Genomic DNA, 20,581 nt, shown 5'->3' with positions numbered 1-20,581 from the left:
GCCAAAGCCTGCGCCCGCTGTTATACAGGTATAATGTATTACCGCAGCTCTGATCATACACCGCTCTTGTGTTCTGCCCTGTACTGATGTACAGACTTGTATCTACATAATCCTAAAATGCCACAGGAACATCTGCAAGAAGATCACATGGCATGTTCTACTATTACAAGTCCCATTATTATCTGTTGGATTAAAGTGGGCTAATATCTGGCTAATCTAGCTGTGTAATGTGTATGGGGGTCTCCTGGCTGCCCTAACAAATGTTCAGTTCAAATACCCGCTCCTTGTTCTCTAGGCACAAATTGCTTAGAGGCAGCAGATTACCCTCCTCCCCACAGAACACATGAGAGCTCATCTGTATGTTGGGAGAGATGGCTGCTAGCCAAACAGTGTATGGCCAGGCCACAGCTATGCCACAGGGGCTTGGCTGACTCCTTTTCAGATCATATATGGAGAACCTAATGGCAAACACTGGATAAATGAAGCTTGTGACCTGGTTCCTGTTCCCCTCTAGGTTTCTGGCACTTCTGATAAGACAGATGAGCAGCAGTACCCCGACATTGAGAAGTTTGTTCCCTACAATCCTGCAGGTAACTCTTCCATACCTTGATGTACCTATTGCCTGCCATTAGCCACTTGCCTTTACATTTAATTTTGAGCATGAGAATCAATTCTAATACTTGCACCTGAAGCTGGATGGGGTTAGTGAATTTGTCACCAGGATTTTGCTGCCCCATCTGAGAGCAGCATGACTTAGGGGCAGAGACCCTGATTACAGTGATGGATCACTTGGTGCAGTTCAGAGTAACTGTGTCTGCTGCAGATCTACAAATGCTCTGAATGCTGGGCTCTGTATAACCCCACCCACATCACTGATTGGTAGCTTTCTGCCTATGCACAGTGTACAGAACTATCCATCCATTGTGGGGACAGGGTTGGACTACATGGCAGAAGCTTTACTAGTCATCTGGTGGCAGTCTCCTGCTTGTGGAGGATCTCTTATCAAAACTACAGCAATCAGCCCAGAAAGCAACACGTCACTGGAATTGGGGATCTTTGTCCCCACGTTGTGCTGCTCTCAGATCAGGTGGCAATAAACCTGGTGACAGATTCCCTTTAAATGCAGTTTAGGGCCATCTCTGTTACACTCTTACTCTCTATTAGCTGCAATGTCCCATCTGCCTAATGCAGCCACAGATCTCATGGCTGCAGTATCCGGATCTTCAGAAACTCGCTGACATCGTGTCAGTTAATCCAATGAGTGTTTGCAGTGACAGCAATGTCTGTTAGCTGGGCTTCTGCTGCTGCTCAGTTGTGGAGGAGAGCAGACAGATGTCTGTGTGGTGTTCGGAGGCTCCTGGGGCCCCTGCACGTGACATTAGGAGTGCCAGAGATCCAGAGTGTGGTCTTGGGCTCCACTATACAGGTGGGACTTTGCAGCTATTTGGGGGTGGGGAGAGGAGGACACAACACTGACGTGTGCAGTGAAGGTGGTTAAAGTTCATTGACGCTAGATGACTCATTTTGTTGCATTGAGCCCATAGACAAACTAGGAATGCCAAAGAACCAATCAAGAACAACCGAACTAAATAGTCAAATTCTGCAAAAATAGGAAATTTAAAAAATGTATAATGAATACACGGTTAAGTAAGTGACACCGTAGAGACAGGCACTCACACCAATGTACATACAATAGTTAAAATAGAAAAATATAGAATAGATGTATACTACCAGGAGTAGTTCTAGAACGCACACCAGGGGTAGGTGTAGAACCGCCCGCCAGGGTTAGTACTGGAACCGCCCACTGGCACCAGGGGTAGTACTGGAACCGCCCACTGGCACCAGGGGTAGTACTGGAACCGCTCACTGGCGCCAGGGGTAGTACTGGAACCGCCCACTGGCGCCAAGGGTAGTACTGGGACCGCCCACTGGCGCCAAGGGTAGTACTGGGACCGCCCACTGGCGCCAAGGGTAGTACTGGAACCGCCCACTGGCGCCAGGGGTAGTACTGGAACCGCCCACTGGCGCCAGGGGTAGTACTGGAACCGCCCACTGGCGCCAGGGGTCATACTGGAACCGCCCACTGGCGCCAGGGGTCGTACTGGAACTGCCCACTGGCGCCAGGGGTCGTACTGGAACCGCCCACTGGCGCCAGGGGTCGTACTGGAACCGCCCACTGGCGCCAAGGGTAGTACTGGGACCGCCCACTGGCGCCACGGGTAGTACTGGGACCGCCCACTGGCGCCAAGGGTAGTACTGGAACCGCCCACTGGCGCCAGGGGTAGTACTGGAACCGCCCACTGGCGCCAGGGGTCGTACTGGAACCGCCCACTGGCGCCAGGGGTCATACTGGAACCGCCCACTGGCGCCAGGGGTCGTACTGGAACCGCCCACTGGCACCAGGGGTCGTACTGGAACCGCCCACTGGCGCCAGGGGTCGTACTGGAACCGCCCACTGGCGCCAGGGGTCGTACTGGAACCGCCCACTGGCGCCAGGGGTCGTACTGGAACCGCCCACTGGCGCCAGGGGTAGTTCTTGAACCGCCCACCAGGAGCATACCAGGAACAGTACTAGAACCGCCCACGAGGACTTGCACGCTAGGAGTAATTCTAGAACCGCCCACCGGCACCAGGGGTTGTTCAGGAACCGCCCGCCAGGGGTAGATCTAGAACCGCCCTCCAGCACCAGGAGTAATTCTAGAACCGCCCACCATCACCAGGGGTTGTTCTGGAACCGCCCACCAGGGGTAGTTCTAGAACCGCCCACCAAAACTAGGGGTAGTTCTAGAACCAACCACGAGGGGTAATTCTAGAACCGCCCACCATCACCAGGGGTTGTTCAGGAACCACCCGCCAGGGGTAGATCTAGAACCGCCCTCCAGGAGTAATTCTAGAACCACCTACCATCACCAGGGGTTGTTCTGGAACCGCCCACCAGGGTAGTTCTAGAACCGCCCACCAAAACTAGGAGTAGTTATATAACCGCCCACCAGGAGCAGTACTAGAACTGCACACTAGGAGTACTTCTAAAACCGCCCATCAGCACCAGGGGTTGTTCCAGAACCATCCGCCAGGGGTTGTTCTAGAACCACCAGCACCAGGAGCAGTACTAGAACTGCCAACACCAGGAGCAGTACTAGAACTGCCAGCACCAGGAGCAGTACTACAGTAGAACCGGCAGCACCAGGAGCAGTACTAGAACCGCCATCACCAGGAGCAGTACTAGAACCGCCCCGCCAGGAGCAGTACTAGAACCGCCAGCACCAGTACTAGACCCGCCCCGCCAGGAGCAGTACTAGACCCGCCATCACCAGGAGCAGTACTAGACCCGCCCCGCCAGGAGCAGTACTAGACCCGCCCCACCAGGAGCAGTACTAGACCCGCCCCGCCAGGAGCAGTACTAGACCTGCCCCGCCAGGAGCAGTAGTAGACCCGCCCCGCCAGGAGCAGTACTAGACCCGCCCCGCCAGCACCAGGAGCAGTACTATAACCGACAGCACCAGGAGCAGTACTAGAACCGCCAGCACCAGGAGCAGAACTAGAACCGCCAGGAGCAGGACTAGAACCGCCAGCACCAGGAGCAGGACTAGAACCGCCAGCACCAGGAGCAGGACTAGAACCGCCAGCACCAGGAGCAGGACTAGAACCGCCAGCACCAGGTGCAGTACTAGACCCGCCCCGCCAGGAGCAGTACTAGACCCGCCCCGCCAGGAGCAGTACTAGACCCGCCCCGCCAGGAGCAGTACTAGACCCGCCCCGCCAGGAGCAGTACTAGACCCGCCCCGCCAGGAGCAGTACTAGACCCGCCCCGCCAGGAGCAGTACTAGACCCGCCCCGCCAGGAGCAGTACTAGACCCGCCCACCAGCAGCAGGAGCAGGACTAGAACCGCCAGCACCAGGAGCAGTACTAGAACCGCCAGCACCAGGAGCAGTACTAGAACCGCCCCGCCAGGAGCAGTACTAGAACCGCCCCGCCAGGAGCAGTACTAGAGCCGCCCCGCCAGGAGCAGTACTAGAGCCGCCCCGCCAGGAGCAGTACTAGAGCCGCCCCGCCAGGAGCAGTACTAGAGCCGCCCCGCCAGGAGCAGTACTAGAGCCGCCCCGCCAGGAGCAGTACTAGAGCCGCCCCGCCAGGAGCAGTACTAGAGCCGCCCCGCCAGGAGCAGTACTAGAGCCGCCCCGCCAGGAGCAGTACTAGAACCGCCCCGCCAGGAGCAGTACTAGAACCCGCCCGCCAGCACTAGGAGTAGTTTGAGAACCGCCCACAGTCAGCAGAGGGTAGTTTTTTGACCGCCCCACAGTCAGCAGAGGGTAGTTTTTTGACCGCCCCACAGTCAGCAGAGGGTAGTTTTTTGACCGCCCCACAGTCAGCAGAGGGGGTAGTTTTTTGACCGCCCCACAGTCAGCCGAGGGGGTAGTTTTTTGACCGCCCCACAGTCAGCCGAGGGGGTAGTTTTTTGACCGCCCCACAGTCAGCAGAGGGGGTAGTTTTTTGACCGCCCCACAGTCAGCCGAGGGGGTAGCTTTTTGACCGCCCCACAGTCAGCCGAGGGGGTAGCTTTTTGACCGCCCCACAGTCAGCCGAGGGGGTAGCTTTTTGACCGCCCCACAGTCAGCCGAGGGGGTAGCTTTTTGACCGCCCCACAGTCAGCCGAGGGGGTAGCTTTTTGACCGCCCCACAGTCAGCCGAGGGGGTAGCTTTTTGACCGCCCCACAGTCAGCCGAGGGGGTAGCTTTTTGACCGCCCCACAGTCAGCCGAGGGGGTAGCTTTTTGACCGCCCCACAGTCAGCCGAGGGGGTAGCTTTTTGACCGCCCCACAGTCAGCCGAGGGGGTAGCTTTTTGACCGCCCCACAGTCAGCCGAGGGGGTAGCTTTTTGACCGCCCCACAGTCAGCCGAGGGGGTAGCTTTTTGACCGCCTCACAGTCAGCCGAGGGGGTAGCTTTTTGACCGCCCCACAGTCAGCCGAGGGGGTAGCTTTTTGACCGCCCCACAGTCAGCCAAGGGGGTAGTTTATTGACCGCCCCACAGTCAGCCGAGGGGGTAGTTTATTGACCGCCCCACAGTCAGCCGAGGGGGTAGTTTTCTGACCGCCCCACAGTCAGCCGAGGGGGTAGTTTTCTGACCGCCCCACAGTCAGCCGAGGGGGTAGTTTTCTGACCGCCCAACAGTCAGCCGAGGGGGTAGTTTTCTGACCGCCCCACAGTCAGCCGAGGGGGTAGTTTTCTGACCGCCCCACAGTCAGCCGAGGGGGTAGTTTTCTGACCGCCCCACAGTCAGCCGAGGGGGTAGTTTTTTGACCGCCCCACAGTCAGCCGAGGGGGTAGTTTTATGACCGCCCCACAGTCACCAGAGGGTAGTTTTATGACCGCCCCACAGTCACCAGAGGGTAGTTTTATGACCGCCCCACAGTCACCAGAGGGTAGCCCCTAACCTATTAGTCCCCTGTGCAGCTGCACTGGTTGCACCAATGATATCCACTTAGCCTAGTAAAATCTATCATCCCTTATCAAAGCTGAGCAACAAAAAACTCTCCTAGTTACCCATAGCAATCAGAAATTAAAAGGGTATTCCCATCTCCAAGATCCTATCGCAATATATAGTAGGTGTAATAATAATAATATTAGCAAATACCTCCAATAAGAAATGTAGAATAGTTTTTCTGATTCGCTATGTTTCTTTCCTCATGTGCAGGCATTGCAGGACCTTAGGTATCTATGGTTACGACCACTAGCAACTAGATAACTATCGCTATAAGTGGTTTGTAAGCATGGATAGCTAAGGTCCTGCAATGCCTGCACATGAGGGAAGAGACATGGCGAATCAGAAAAACTATTCTACATTTCTAATTGGAGGTATTTGCTAACATTATTATTATTACACCTACTCCATATTCCACAGTGATATAAAAAAAGAATAAAAAGGGGAGACAAGGGGCGCAGAGTCTAAGTGTAGATGAATATGTGCATTTGCCACAACAATATTTGTTTTTTGCACTCACCCTTTAGATGTCTTGTATTTTCACTCAAATGATCTGTATAGTGGATCAGCTCTTTGCAATCCTCTGGTCTGCAGCACAAATGCGGGAACTATGTCAGCCTTGGTATAAGGCTTGCATGTTGGATATTGTAGTGGAGAGAAGATTTCCCTTTTTCGGCGCTTCCAGAGGATAAGGATCGTTACAGATGAATTCTTTTTCTCAAAATCAGATTTATTCGGTCACTATATTAAGAGCAAACAACGTGTTTCTGCCAGCAACGGCCTTCATCAGGTATAATATGCACTTGTAAGGACTTTAAGGGAAGACAATCTTTATAGACTAGTTACTCTTAAGATGTCGTGTTTTTTTTTTTTTTTTCTTTCCTAGACTTGGTTGAATTGATTAGGATTGACACCACACCCCAATTAAGTTAGGAGAGTGGGTAGTTGTTCAGCATTACATTCTAGCACCATTCTGTGTACTAGAATGGTATATTTTTTGATATTAGAATGAACATATATATAATAAAATTCCTTTCTCTTATCATTTCCTTCACTTTCCCCTCCTTATATATATAGAAAGAGAAAGTGATATATAATAGTAATTTTAGAATACATAGTTGTGATTAAAATATACCTGATGATGGTTATATTTATATATAAAAAAATAATAATAAATAAATTACATAGTACTGATCATAAAAATACATAATTGTTAGTCTAGTATATAAAAAAATTCATAAAATATAAGTTATTTTTACAGGAATGAAATCTTACAATAAAACAAATATTATTTTCAGTATTGGTAAATAGGGCTGTGCATTATTAAATATACATTTTTTTTCTTCTTTTTCCCCCTCACACATTTTCCACTATATCATTAAGACCATCTGGATATAGGGTTTTCAATCTAAAGATCCAAAAAGACTCTTTTCTGTTTAGTTTCTGGAGTTACCTTTATGTCAAATTGTTTGTGGTGTTTAACTAAAAGGTGTCTGGACAAACTGTGTTTTAAAAAACCTTTTTTGGTGTTGTGTCTGTGGCCATTCATACGCGACCGCAGTGTCTGTGTAGTGCGGCCCACGTATTGAAGACCACAGGCACAATTGATCACGTAGATAACGTGATTACTCTCACAAGTAAGGTGCTGGTTTATATTTATTGTCTCTCCTGTGCTTCTTGATGTGATACATTTTTGTTTGTGACTAATGATATTGCAGCAATGACATTTTTTTGATCCACATCTAAAAACTCCAAGGGGATTTTGTATAGGAGTCTTTTTTGGTCTTAAAGGAGAGAGGGGTTTCCCTAAGACACTAGGCGCAATAATGTTCCCAATAGTAACCCCCCTCCGGAATGTGATACCAGGATTCTCCGGTAGCCACTTTTTGAGAAAGGAATCCCTTCTTAGAATGTACCAATACTTTTTTAAAATCTCTCTTACTTTCACACTTCCCTGATTAAAAGCAGTAATAAAATTATATTGCCATCTTGTATTATTTTCTTTATCTCTCTTTTTGTACTTATTTGTTTGTTCATTGTCTATAACAGAGCACTGTTTTTTTTCTGTGAGTTTTTCATACAGACATTCATTTTGAGTTTTTTTCAGGTTGGTTTCATAGGCTTCTGCTATCAATTTTTTTGGGTATTTTTTATCCAAGAATTTTTTAGTCCGAATTTTGGATTGTTCCACATAATCTTTGTCTTTCGGATGCGCAGGTATTGGCTGAACAGTATGTTCTGCTTCCATTTTGGATAATGTGTGCTCCGAAAGTCCAAAAATCCATTAGAATCCGTTTTTTTTAAAAAAGGTTTTACTTATAATTTTATTATTAGAGTGACTGATTTCCAGGTCCAGATAATGGATTTTTTCTTTATCCATGTTATATGTGAATGAAATACCCCAACTATTTTTGTTAAGTTCCTCTATAAGAGAAATAGCTTGTTTTTCTGTGCCCTTCCAGAAGATGATTAAATCATCTATATAGCGCCTATATAGCAATATGTGTTCCTTACATGGTGTTTGGCTGATGGGCGATGAGGACTCGAATCGCCCTATAAAAAGATTAGCGAAACTTGGCGCGACCCGAGTCCCCATCGCGGTGCCAAACTGCTGCAGGAACAATTCACCCTGGAATTCAAAAACATTATGCTCCAATATAAACTTTAAGCCTGATAGAAGGAAATCTCTCTGGGCCGACGGCATATTTGGAATCTCAGATAAATAGTGTGATACTGCTTCAACTCCCATATTATGTTCTATATTGGAGTACAGAGCATTCACGTCCAGTGTAATGAAAAGATAATCATTTTCCCAGTTTAAAGAACTACATTCCTTTATAAGTTGGTAAGAATCGTGGAGGAAAGACGGTAGCTTTTTTACAAGGTCCTGAAGATGTAAGTCTATATAGTGAGATAACTGACTAGTTAGAGATCCAATACCAGAAATAATCGGTCTACCTGGTGGTACTACAGGGTTTTTGTCGACCTTTGGTAAATGATAAAAAATTGCTGTGTTTGGGTTTTTGTTTGTCAGGAAACGTTTTTCTTTTTTATTGATAATATTTTGTGAATATGCTACATTTATGAACATGTGGTATTCTGATTTAAATGTTTTTGCAGGATCTGTATCTAATTTTTTATAGTATTTTTTATCTGCTAGGATATTGTGAGCTAACTGAAGATATGTTTCCCTGTCCTGAATGACCACTCCACCTCCTTTATCAGCTTGTCTGATGACTATTTTTTATTATTTTTCAATTGTTTGAGAGCTAACTTCTCTGATTTTGAAATATTGTCTTTGGTATTGAATGATATTTTTTCAGTATTTTTGTATTTATTATTTTTAAAAAAAAGTATTGGTACATTCTAAGAAGGGATTCCTTTCTCAAAAAGTGGCTACCGGAGAATCCTGGTATCACATTCCAGAGGGGGGCTACTATTGGGAACATTATTGCGCCTAGTGTCTTAGGGAAACCCCTCTCTCCTTTAAGACCAAAAAAGACTCCTATACAAAATCCCCTTGGAGTTTTTAGATGTGGATCAAAAAAATGTCATTGCTGCAATATCATTAGTCACAAACAAAAATGTATCACATCAAGAAGCACAAGAGAGACAATAAATATAAACCAGCACCTTACTTGTGAGAGTGATCACGTTATCTACTTGATCAATTGTGCCTGTGGCCTTCAATACGTGGGCCGCACTACACAGACACTGCGGTCGCGTATGAATGGCCACAGACACAACACCAAAAAAGGTTTTTTAAAACACAGTTTGTCCAGACACCTTTTAGTTAAACACCACAAACAATTTGACATAAAGGTAACTCCTGTTGAACAAATACCACAGAATGACATAAATAGGATCCAGAAACTAAACAGAAAAGAGTCTTTTTGGATCTTTAGATTGAAAACCCTATATCCAGATGGTCTTAATGATATAGTGGAAAATGTGTGAGGGGGAAAAAGAAGAAAAAAAATGTATATTTAATAATGCACAGCCCTATTTACCAATACTGAAAATAATATTTGTTTTATTGTAAGATTTCATTCCTGTAAAAATAACTTATATTTTATGAATTTTTTATATACTAGACTAACAATTATGTATTTTTATGATCAGTACTATGTAATTTATTTATTATTATTTTTTTATATATAAATATAACCATCACCAGGTATATTTTAATCACAACTATGTATTCTAAAATTACTATTATATATCACTTTCTCTTTCTATATATATAAGGAGGGGAAAGTGAAGGAAATGATAAGAGAAAGGAATTTTATTATATATATGTTCATTCTAATATCAAAAAATATACCATTCTAGTACACAGAATGGTGTTAGAATGTAATGCTGAACAACTACCCACTCTCCTAACTTAATTGGGGTGTGGTGTCAATCCTAATCAATTCAACCAAGTCAAGGAAAGAAAAAAAAAAAAAACCACGACATCTTAAGAGTAACTAGTCTATAAAGATTGTCTTCGCTTAAAGTCCTTACAAGTGCATATTATACCTGATGAAGGCCGTTGCTGGCAGAAACGCGTTGTTTGTTCTTAATATAGTGTCCGAATAAATCTGATTTTGAGAAAAAGAATTCATCTGTAACGATCCTTATCCTCTGGAAGCGCCGAAAAAGGGAAATCTTCTCTCCACTACAACCTACTCCATATTGGGAGAGGATTTTGGAGATGGGAATACCCCTGTAATAAAAGCTGAGGTCTGACTGGTTGCTATGGGTAACGAGAATAGTTGTAATTCTGCTCCATAATCTACATAATTTCTCCCCTTTCTCATCATTCAGGTGGATGTGACGGGGTCCTGGGTCTCCTCCTCCGCTTCCATCCGGTCAGTCTTGTCATGGCTCAGTGAAGGCTAAGAAGCGGGTTATTCTATTCTTCTTGGCTTTCTCCTGTCCCTATTCTCCAATCGATTCTTCTTGCCTTCCTTGTGGTTTGTGAGCTCCCGTGTGTCTCCTCTCACCTGCGCTCCTGTGTATGCAGGCACCTGCCATTGTGATGTCATCGCTATGTCATAGATTCCACATTCCGGCACCTGCCATTGTGATGTCATCGCTATGTCGCCATGCTTCCACATGCTGGTATGTGCCTCTGATATCACAGCTTTGGCCAATATGGCTGTAGTCCTGGGGCAGCATAAGTCACATGACTGGTACCAGTCGTATGGTTCAGGACATTGCAGTCCAATTGAAGAAATCATTGCTTGATTACAATCCGGTTTTCCACACAATTTACCTCACACACATTATTTACACCAGTGCATTATTAATGGCCGTACAGAACTAGGCCTCAAAAAGGCTGGGTTTATTGAGGTCCTGACAAGACCAGGTAATGAAGGGTTTATTACAGGGTTTGGTATGGAGGTTGGATGTGGAACTAGGAATGTGATAGGCTGGTGGTGGAGTTATAGTGAGATTTATATAATAGGAGGGCAGCCATATTTGGCGTGACATTCAGTGCTGGCTTCACTTTCCTCTCCTACAGACATCATTGACATCTGGAGGAGGTGGGAGAGCAGCTGCAGCGGTCAATTCCTCCAAAGTACGAGAGAGTGACGACACCTCTGATTGGCCGCAGGGATCGCGGACCCCGGGAGAGCCAGTGCTGACACTGCTGGAATGGCCAAACCAGGTCTTCATAGGTAATTGAATAAAATGGAGGTTTATTTAGAATAAAGTTACAAGTAAAGGTATAGATAAGGATAAGATATAAAAACCTTATCCAGAAACCCCTATGAATGAGAAGTGGGTCTGCCTTCTTGCAAAAGGGTGCAGTATTTAAATGTAAATTTCTCTCCTGCATGGAGTTTCCACGCACGCCCAGACAATATAATGAAATGACATGGAAATCTGTATTCCAAGCAAAACATCCATATTCACAGGTGATTAGAATGAGAGAAAAATGTATTTTGAATAATAGTTACAGTTCAGAGATGGAGATGAGACATAAAATGCGTATACAGGACCCCTATGAATGAGAGAGGGACCTACTCTGTTACAGAAGAGTGCAGGATCTAAACCAAAGTTCTGGCTCACAGTAACAAAGTTTCCATGCATGTTCAGATTAAACATTACAATTCTTAGTTCTCAAGGATAAGTCTGTTGCAGGAGACCTCCAGACGCCTGGTTTCTGGGAGTACATTTTATCTATGGAATAACATGGTACTGAACTTTCTAACAATATCTGCAGGCTCAGCCTTGATTTCCCTTACAGAAACAAAACATGATTTAATAAAGCTAGACTATATCAGACGTATCACAAGTAATATAACATATTGGAAAATTATGGATTATAATTACTGTATTGATTATTTTCTTTATTAGAAATATTTAAAGTAAAATATAATTAGTACTTAAGCATAAATCTGACAAGGAGGCTTCCAGGCGGTTTGTTTCTGAAAGAATATCTGATCTATAGTGCAATGTCTTACAGAACCTTCTGACCATATCGGAAGCTTAGCACAGAGGCAGATCTGTTTTCCGGCACCCGGAGCAAGAATTCAGTTTGGCGCCCCCCACACACACCGCTCATGCAGTTTGAATAGTAGTCATGTGACCGCTCATATACGATTTGCTTTTTGACAGTCATGTGACTAGCTGCTCTTCCTAATTCTCTCAATTTCAGTGAAAAACGACAGCCCCTATTTCATGAAGAGAAGCAGGATTAAAGGCTAGTTGTCACATAACCGTAAGTATGAAAATCACATACGAGTGGTCATGTGGTGTCTGCTGGACCCAGCTAGCAGAGCTGAATCCTGACATTGAGTATATTGCACGCTGTTAAGGTTGGGCATGCTACAGTACTTAATTTTATAATTAAAAGGGCTGTCCAGGTTTGTGATTAAAGTCGGCAGTAACTCTAGGTGGCTGCAGACTTCTGAATACTCGCAGCGCATGCACTGCACACTTTCACCTTTCCTCCAGCACAGGAGAATCCTGAAAGGTCATGTGAGTGCAAGTATGAGATTTTCATACTTCTGGCCACATTCCAACTAAACGTGACCAGCCTCACTCAAGTCATTTGTATAGAATGAGGCCACGCATGTCTAGTTGGCATGTGACCAAGTGTATGCAAATCGCATAATTGTGGTTTCAAGATTTCCTGCTCTCACCACTAGCGCCAGAGAATCCTGACCGCATGCAGTGCACATGCGCACAGTGAGAATTCAGAGGTCTGCTGTCAGTGATTGCAGACTTTCATCACAAATTTGAACAACCCTTTTAATTTTCCTAAAACAAATAAAAACAGAGTAACTCTTGTCAGACAGCACAACACTTTATTAATATGGCCATGTATCGTGTAATTTTATAAGTTATGGACTGTTCAATGTGTACAGGATCAGAACCAATAACTGCACAAAAATACATCAACATAACTACCAGCAGTATGCAAAAATACAGCATCACAACCCTCATCAGTACAGTACAACACCAGAACCACCATCAGTACATGTACTGTCTCCTCCTTGGTATGTCCTCACACTGTCTCTTCATGTTACCCCTTTCCCCACATTACCCAGTCTCTATTATGTGCCCGCACAAGCTTTTCTCCTCCTATACTGTCTCCTGACACCCCCCCCACCATTCCTTATACTATTTCTGCACACATCCCCCCCCCACCCCCGTTCCTCATTATTTCCACACACCCATTCACGCTTGCTCCTCGCACATTCCCTCCCCGCAGTGTTTCCACACCCATTCCTCACCCCCGCTCACTATTCTGTTTCCTCACACATTCTCCCCTCGCTCTCCATTCTGTATCCCAATGCATCCCCCTCCCTATCCTGATCCCACACTCATCCCCCCCCTCCTCTCCGTACTGTTTCTTCACACATTCTCTCCATACTGTCTCCTCAAATTCACCCAGCATTACAATAATTCTTTGGTTCCTTCAGCTTAATTGGAGTGCTTGCCACACCAACAGACATTCTTCACGCCTATGTGTCGCTGAAGAGTGTCATCAGCAATATAATCAGATGACCTGATGACGCTGCTGACGTCGCCCTGACCCAGAAGTGCGGGAAGTCAGTGCTTGAATTGTTCTTGTGCATGAAAGACGTGAGTAAAGTTGATTGCTGGGAGCCGTTGTTGCACCTTCTCTGAGCCGGCCATCAAGCTAATAGCTGAATCCCACTATGGGGGCGGCAGAGACACGTCTGACCGTGACTTTAGGTGGCCTGATGGCGCCCCCTGGCCGGCTGCACTGAAGTTCAATGCCACACCTGCACCCCCTTAGATATGCCCCTGATTAGAATTGGTTTCTTTTAGCTGAAACAAAACATCACTTTATAAAGCTGACATATAATCCATCATTTGCCAATATGTTATATTACTCGTTATAATAGCTATACGGATTATTTTCATCAGTTCCCACCTTTGTTTTGCACGTAAACAACTCTATGAATCACAAAATTAAAAGCAATAGCTACTTTTTCAAGCTTAAAAGTACAGTTTCTATTTTGAATCTTCATGTGTATTTGCAATGTCTAGAATTATAATAACACAAATTGCAACAATAGGTTTTGAGGAATGAAACAAAGAACTCAATCAACTGAGCTCCTAGGGAACCTATTTTGGATGCTATCACTTGGAGCTCTTTTACATTCTTGAGATGCTCAATCACAACTTCAGAGCTATCAAAGATACAACTTTAATCCTTCACGAATGAACACACAACCTTGAGCTGCCAGTAAGAAATCTGCTACTGTACATGTCTGTTCTAATTCTAAAGAGATTTCTGCCAGAGCATCAGAAGTCTCATTGATAACCTGGTCCATAATATTACTATACAGATTTAGCTTTTTCATAATGAGGATACCCCAACCTATCAAAATTGGGGCCATTGAATAGAATCATAGATTCGTAGCTGTAAGTGACCTCCAGGTTCATCGTGTTCAACCCCCTGCTCAATGCAAGATTCAATAAACCATCTCCGGACAGATGTCTGTCCAGCCTCTGTTTGAAGACTTCTATTGAAGGCGAACTCGCCACCTCTCGTGGCAGCCTGTTCCACTCATTGATCACCCTGTCAAAATGTTTTTTCTAATATCTAATCTGTATCTGCTCCCTTTTCAGTTTTATTCCATTGCTTCTCGTGTTTCCATGTGCAAATTAGAATAAAGATGATCCCTCTACACTGTCCCATCCCTTCAGATATTTGTAGACAGCTATTAAGTCTCCTCTTGGCCTTCTTTTTGCAAGCTAAACATTCTCAGATCCTTTAACCGTTCCACGTTGGACATAGTTTGCAGTCCGCTCAATATCCTCGTGGATCTTCTCTGAACTTGTTCCAGTTTTTCGATGTCTTTTTCAAATGTGGTGCCCAGAAGTGGACACAGTATTTCAGATGAGGTCTGACCATGGAGGAGTAGAGGGGGATAATTACTTCCCTTTATCTAGATTCTATGCTTCTCTTAATACATCCCAGAACTGTTTGCCTTTATTTCTGCTGCATCACACTGTTGACTTATGTGCAGTCTGTGATCTATTATTATACCCAAGTCTTTTTCACATGTGCTGTTGCTTGGTTCTATTCTTCCCATTCTGTAGATGTCCTTTTCGCTTTTTTCTTGCCCAATGAATGTAATTTTAAAAGTGGTAAAAATATCCCTTCTGATAATGATAGCCATGTCATGTGAAGAGCTAATCAGTTCTTTAACCCCTTCACCCTTGTTTCACCTTCATGACTAGGCCAACTTGTACAATTTAGACCACTGCCACTTTATATTGTAGTAACTCTGAACGCTTCAAATCCCAATGATTGAGATTGGGTTGTTTGTTTTTGACACATTGTACTTTTAGTGGTAAACTTACAGTTAGGTCCATATATATTTGGACAGAGATAAAATTTTTCTAATTTTGTTTCACAATATTTTTATTGAATTTTATCAACATTTAAACACGAACTCGAACATGGTTTGTATGGGGGGGGGGGGAATTTGTGAAAGGGGAAGGAGGGTAATCAGGTACATTAGCATTGTTTATCCAAGATAATATAAATCAAATCAAAACAGAACAAGTAAAAGCGAATACGCTTAGTAATGACACATTGGAACAACATGTTAAACCTGTGTGAAAGGTTTGGGAATGACGATTGTCTGTCTATGGTTTCTCTTTAATCGGGGAATTTTTTTGACCATAATGACCATTTTTTTAAGTTTCTTGTTGAGCCATTTATGCTGGAAGCATATCTGAACTCGTACGATTTATGGAGTGAGATTCTGCCTAGAAGTTCGAAGAAACGAGGGGGATCTGGTTTCTTCAAGTTATATGCAATTGAATTTTTTATTACCAAACATATGTGGATGATAAGGTATCTAGTGTGTGAGGTCAGTGATTCCAACTCTAAGGACAAGAGAGCCTTCTGGGGTGTAAGGGCGATTTCTTGGTTGGTTAGGTTATTAATTAGTTTAGACGTCTGAGCCCAGATTTTTTTAATTTTGGGGCAGTTCCAGAAAATGTGGATCAGATCTCCGTATTGCCCGCAATTTCTCCAACAGAGAGGGGAATGGTTGGGGTCTATATGCGAGGGCCTTAAAGGGGTATAGTACCAACGTGATAACGTTTTATAGTATCCCTCATGTAACGCCATGCAAATGTTGGAGGAATATGATGAGCAGAGGGCATTTTCCCACATCTCCATTGTGAAGGATGTATTTAAGTCTACTTCCCATTTTTTCATGAATGTAGTTTTTTTTAAAAATGCGTCTTTGTTAAAACTTGAGTAAATATATTTCAGACTCCAGAAGATGTTATGGTTTGTATTACGAATAGTGTTGAGCGATACCTTCCGATATCGGGAAATATCGGATCGGATTGGATCGGACCGATACCGAAAAAGTATCGGATATCGCCGATTCCGATACCGGAAACCAATGCAAGTCAATGGGACATAAATATCGGAATTAAAATAAACCCTTTCTTTCCTTGTAGGTTATTTCTACATGAAGGAAAACAACTAAGAATAATGTAGAATGTATTGGGGGAGGTGGGGGAGACAATAAAGGCATAGAGGTTTAGCCCAGTCAAATGGAATAGCAGGAATTAATATTTTTTTATTATGTTCTGAGTTACGGAAATATTAACTATGTTAAGTATTTTTATATTTTGTCAGATATTTATGTTTCACTACTTCCATGCTCTTCACCTTCTTTTTTACTTCTCCCACACTTTCTCCTTCATCATCCTCAGCATCTTTTTCATCCACTTCTTCTTCACCTTCTTCTTCTTCACCTTCTTCGTATTATTCTTTTTTTTACATTCTTCATATTCTACTTCTTCATCTTCTTCATATTCTTCTTCTTCATCATATTCTTATTTGTGACAGGCATTCCTGTAGTTGTTATCTATAAAAGGTTGGACATTACACCTTTCGTTCTGCCCGTCACAAAAGATTTACAACAGGATTTGTCCGCGTTCAGTTTGGCCTGCAGCAGCAGGTCTTTTCCAGGGGCACCACGAGGAGGAACGGACTCACCCCCATACACTGCTTAGTCATCTTCTGCTTATAATTTAGATATTATCTTTTGCTCTGATTTTTAGTCTTATGCTTAATGTTCTTCCGCTTTTTGTTCTGCAGCTTCTTGTATTTCTGCTTCTTGGTTTTCTGTCTCTTGTTTTTCTGTATCTTGGTGCTTGTCTTCTCTTCTTTGTCTTCTTGGTCAACTTCTTCAGGGTCATCTTCTTGGTCTTCTTCGGGGTGGTCTTCAGGGTCGTCGTCTTCGGGGGTCCTCGTCTTCGGGGTCCTCGTCTTCTTCGGGTTGGTCTTCTGGGTCCTCGTCTTCGGGGTCCTCGTCTTCTTCGGGGTGGTCTTCAGGGTCCTCGTCTTCTTCGGGGTGGTCTTCAGGGTCCTCGTCTTCTTCGGGGTGGTCTTCAGGGTCCTCGTCTTCAGGGTCATTGTCTTCGGGGTCCTCGTCTTCTTAGGGTTGGTCTTCAGGGTCCTCGTCTTCAGGGTCCTCGTCAGGGAGATCCAGAGTGATTACCAAGAACCATTTCAAAAAGCTTGAACTTGGAAATGTAGCAGAAGGTACAAGAAAGCTGAGGAACTACCGAGGACCAGCTGACGGTACTGGAACCCGGATGGATAGCAGAAGGTACAAGAGCCAATGGAACTACCGAGGACCAGCTGATGTTACTGGAACTCGGTTACTAAGCAGGAGGTACCTGTGCCAGAAAGCACTACCAAGGACCAGCAGACGTTGGTGGAACTTGGATACCGAGAAGGAGGCACCTAATCCAAAGGCACTGCCGAGAACCAGCTGACGGTACTGGAACCCGGATGGGTAGCAGAAGGTACAAGAGCCAATGGAACTACCGAGGACCAGCTGATGTTACTGGAACCCGGATGGGTAGCAGAAGGTACAAGAGCCAATGGAACTACCGAGGACCAGCTGATGTTACTGGAACTCGGTTACTAAGCAGGAGGTACCTGTGCCAGAAAGCACTACCAAGGACCAGCAGACGTTGGTGGAACTTGGATACCGAGAAGGAGGCACCTAATCCAAAGGCACTGCCGAGAACCAGCTGACGGTACTGGAACCCGGATGGGTAGCAGAAGGTACCCATGTAAAAAAAAAGTTCAAGGCCGCGAGCCGGCCGCAGTTACCAACACCCACAGTCCTACAGAGGGTGCTTGTCCTATTGGCACTATGGAACCAGCCTTCATTGCCAGATCCCGCAGCCCACATAGGAGTCACCTAAACTGCAGGCACCATAGAGTCGGCTAACCCGACCGCAACACGACAGGACAACGCATTGGAGGCAAAGTGACGTTGACACTACCCGGAAACAGCTGGCGTGCTGGAACCAGGCTGGGCAGGAGGGAGTACCCGTGCCAAAGACACTGCCGAGAACCAGCTGACGGTACTGGAACCCGGATGGGTAGCAGAAGATACAAGAGCAAATGGAACTACCGAGGACCAGCTGATGTTACTGGAACCCGGATGGGTAGCAGAAGGTACAAGAGCCAATGGAACTACTGAGGACCAGCTGATGTTACTGGAACTCGGTTACTAAGCAGGAGGTACCTGTGCCAGAAAGCACTACCAAGGACCAGCAGACGTTGGTGGAACTTGGATACCGAGAAGGAGGCACCTAATCCAAAGGCACTGCCGAGAACCAGCTGACGGTACTGGAACCCGGATGGGTAGCAGAAGGTACCCATGTAAAAAAAAAGTTCAAGGCCGCGAGCCGGCCGCAGTTACCAAAACCCACAGTCCTACAGAGGGTGCTTGTCCTATTGGCACTATGGAACCAGCCTTCATTGCCAGATCCCGCAGCCCACATAGGAGTCACCTAAACTGCAGGCACCATAGAGTCGGCTAACCCGACCGCAACACGACAGGACAACGCATTGGAGGCAAAGTGACGTTGACACTACCCGGAAACAGCTGGCGTGCTGGAACCAGGCTGGGCAGGAGGGAGTACCCGTGCCAAAGACACTGCCGAGAACCAGCTGACGGTACTGGAACCCGGATGGGTAGCAGAAGATACAAGAGCAAATGGAACTACCGAGGACCAGCTGACGGTACTGGAACCCGGATGGGTAGCAGAAGGTACAAGAGCCAATGGAACTACCGAGGACCAGCTGATGTTACTGGAACTCGGTTACTAAGCAGGAGGTACCTGTGCCAGAAAGCACTACCAAGGACCAGCAGACGTTGGTGGAACTTGGATACCGAGAAGGAGGCACCTAATCCAAAGGCACTGCCGAGAACCAGCTGACGGTACTGGAACCCGGATGGGTAGCAGAAGGTACCCATGTAAAAAAAAAGTTCAAGGCCGCGAGCCGGCCGCAGTTACCAAAACCCACAGTCCTACAGAGGGTGCTTGTCCTATTGGCACTATGGAACCAGCCTTCATTGCCAGATCCCGCAGCCCACATAGGAGTCACCTAAACTGCAGGCACCATAGAGTCGGCTAACCCGACCGCAACACGACAGGACAACGCATTGGAGGCAAAGTGACGTTGACACTACCCGGAAACAGCTGGCGTGCTGGAACCAGGCTGGGCAGGAGGGAGTACCCGTGCCAAAGACACTGCCGAGAACCAGCTGACGGTACTGGAACCCGGATGGGTAGCAGAAGATACAAGAGCAAATGGAACTACCGAGGACCAGCTGACGGTACTGGAACCCGGATGGGTAGCAGAAGGTACAAGAGCCAATGGAACTACCGAGGACCAGCTGATGTTACTGGAACTCGGTTACTAAGCAGGAGGTACCTGTGCCAGAAAGCACTACCAAGGACCAGCAGACGTTGGTGGAACTTGGATACCGAGAAGGAGGCACCTAATCCAAAGGCACTGCCGAGAACCAGCTGACGGTACTGGAACCCGGATGGGTAGCAGAAGGTACCCATGTAAAAAAAAAGTTCAAGGCCGCGAGCCGGCCGCAGTTACCAAAACCCACAGTCCTACAGAGGGTGCTTGTCCTATTGGCACTATGGAACCAGCCTTCATTGCCAGATCCCGCAGCCCACATAGGAGTCACCTAAACTGCAGGCACCATAGAGTCGGCTAACCCGACCGCAACACGACAGGACAACGCATTGGAGGCAAAGTGACGTTGACACTACCCGGAAACAGCTGGCGTGCTGGAACCAGGCTGGGCAGGAGGGAGTACCCGTGCCAAAGACACTGCCGAGAACCAGCTGACGGTACTGGAACCCGGATGGGTAGCAGAAGGTACAAGAGCCAATGGAACTGCCGAGAACCAGCTGGCGGTGCTGGAGCCCAGGGTAAATACTAAAAACAGAAGAGCCAGAGGTGTATTTGGAGGAGGTTTTAAATCCGTACTACAGTGGATGTGGACAAAGCAGGAGAATTTGCCGGACACACAGCTGGGGATCAGCTGACGTTACTGAATCCCAATAACACTGGAGCAAGCGTTGACTGTGCAGACGGCACTTCTGAGCAGCAACTAGCGGTATTGGAGCCCAGGGTAAATACTAAAAACGGAGGAGCCAGAGGTGTATTTGGAGGAGGTTTTAAATCCGTACTACAGTGGATGTGGACAAAGCAGGAGAATTTGCCGGACACACAGCTGGGGATCAGCTGACGTTACTGAATCCCAATAA

General features: G+C 46.0%; 1 long non-coding RNA gene across 1 annotated transcript in view; it reads right to left on the bottom strand.

Moving 5' to 3' along the window:
- LOC141171637 (uncharacterized) overlaps positions 1–16,982 on the bottom strand; it is a 599,137-nt gene extending 582,155 nt beyond the window's left edge. The window contains exon 1 of the long non-coding RNA XR_012252366.1: positions 16,653–16,982. This is a non-coding gene — a long non-coding RNA (uncharacterized lncRNA). The remainder of the gene's footprint in view (positions 1–16,652) is intronic.
- Positions 16,983–20,581: the final 3,599 nt, after the last annotated feature.

The sequence above is a fragment of the Phyllobates terribilis genome, unplaced genomic scaffold, assembly GCF_046119375.1.
Source record: "Phyllobates terribilis strain yellow unplaced genomic scaffold, ASM4611937v1 Scaffold_12__6_contigs__length_324123572, whole genome shotgun sequence".
Taxonomy (NCBI): Eukaryota; Metazoa; Chordata; class Amphibia; order Anura; family Dendrobatidae; genus Phyllobates; species Phyllobates terribilis.
The sequence above is the reverse complement of the archived record's forward strand: the minus strand, read 5'-3'. Positions and strand labels throughout refer to the sequence as shown.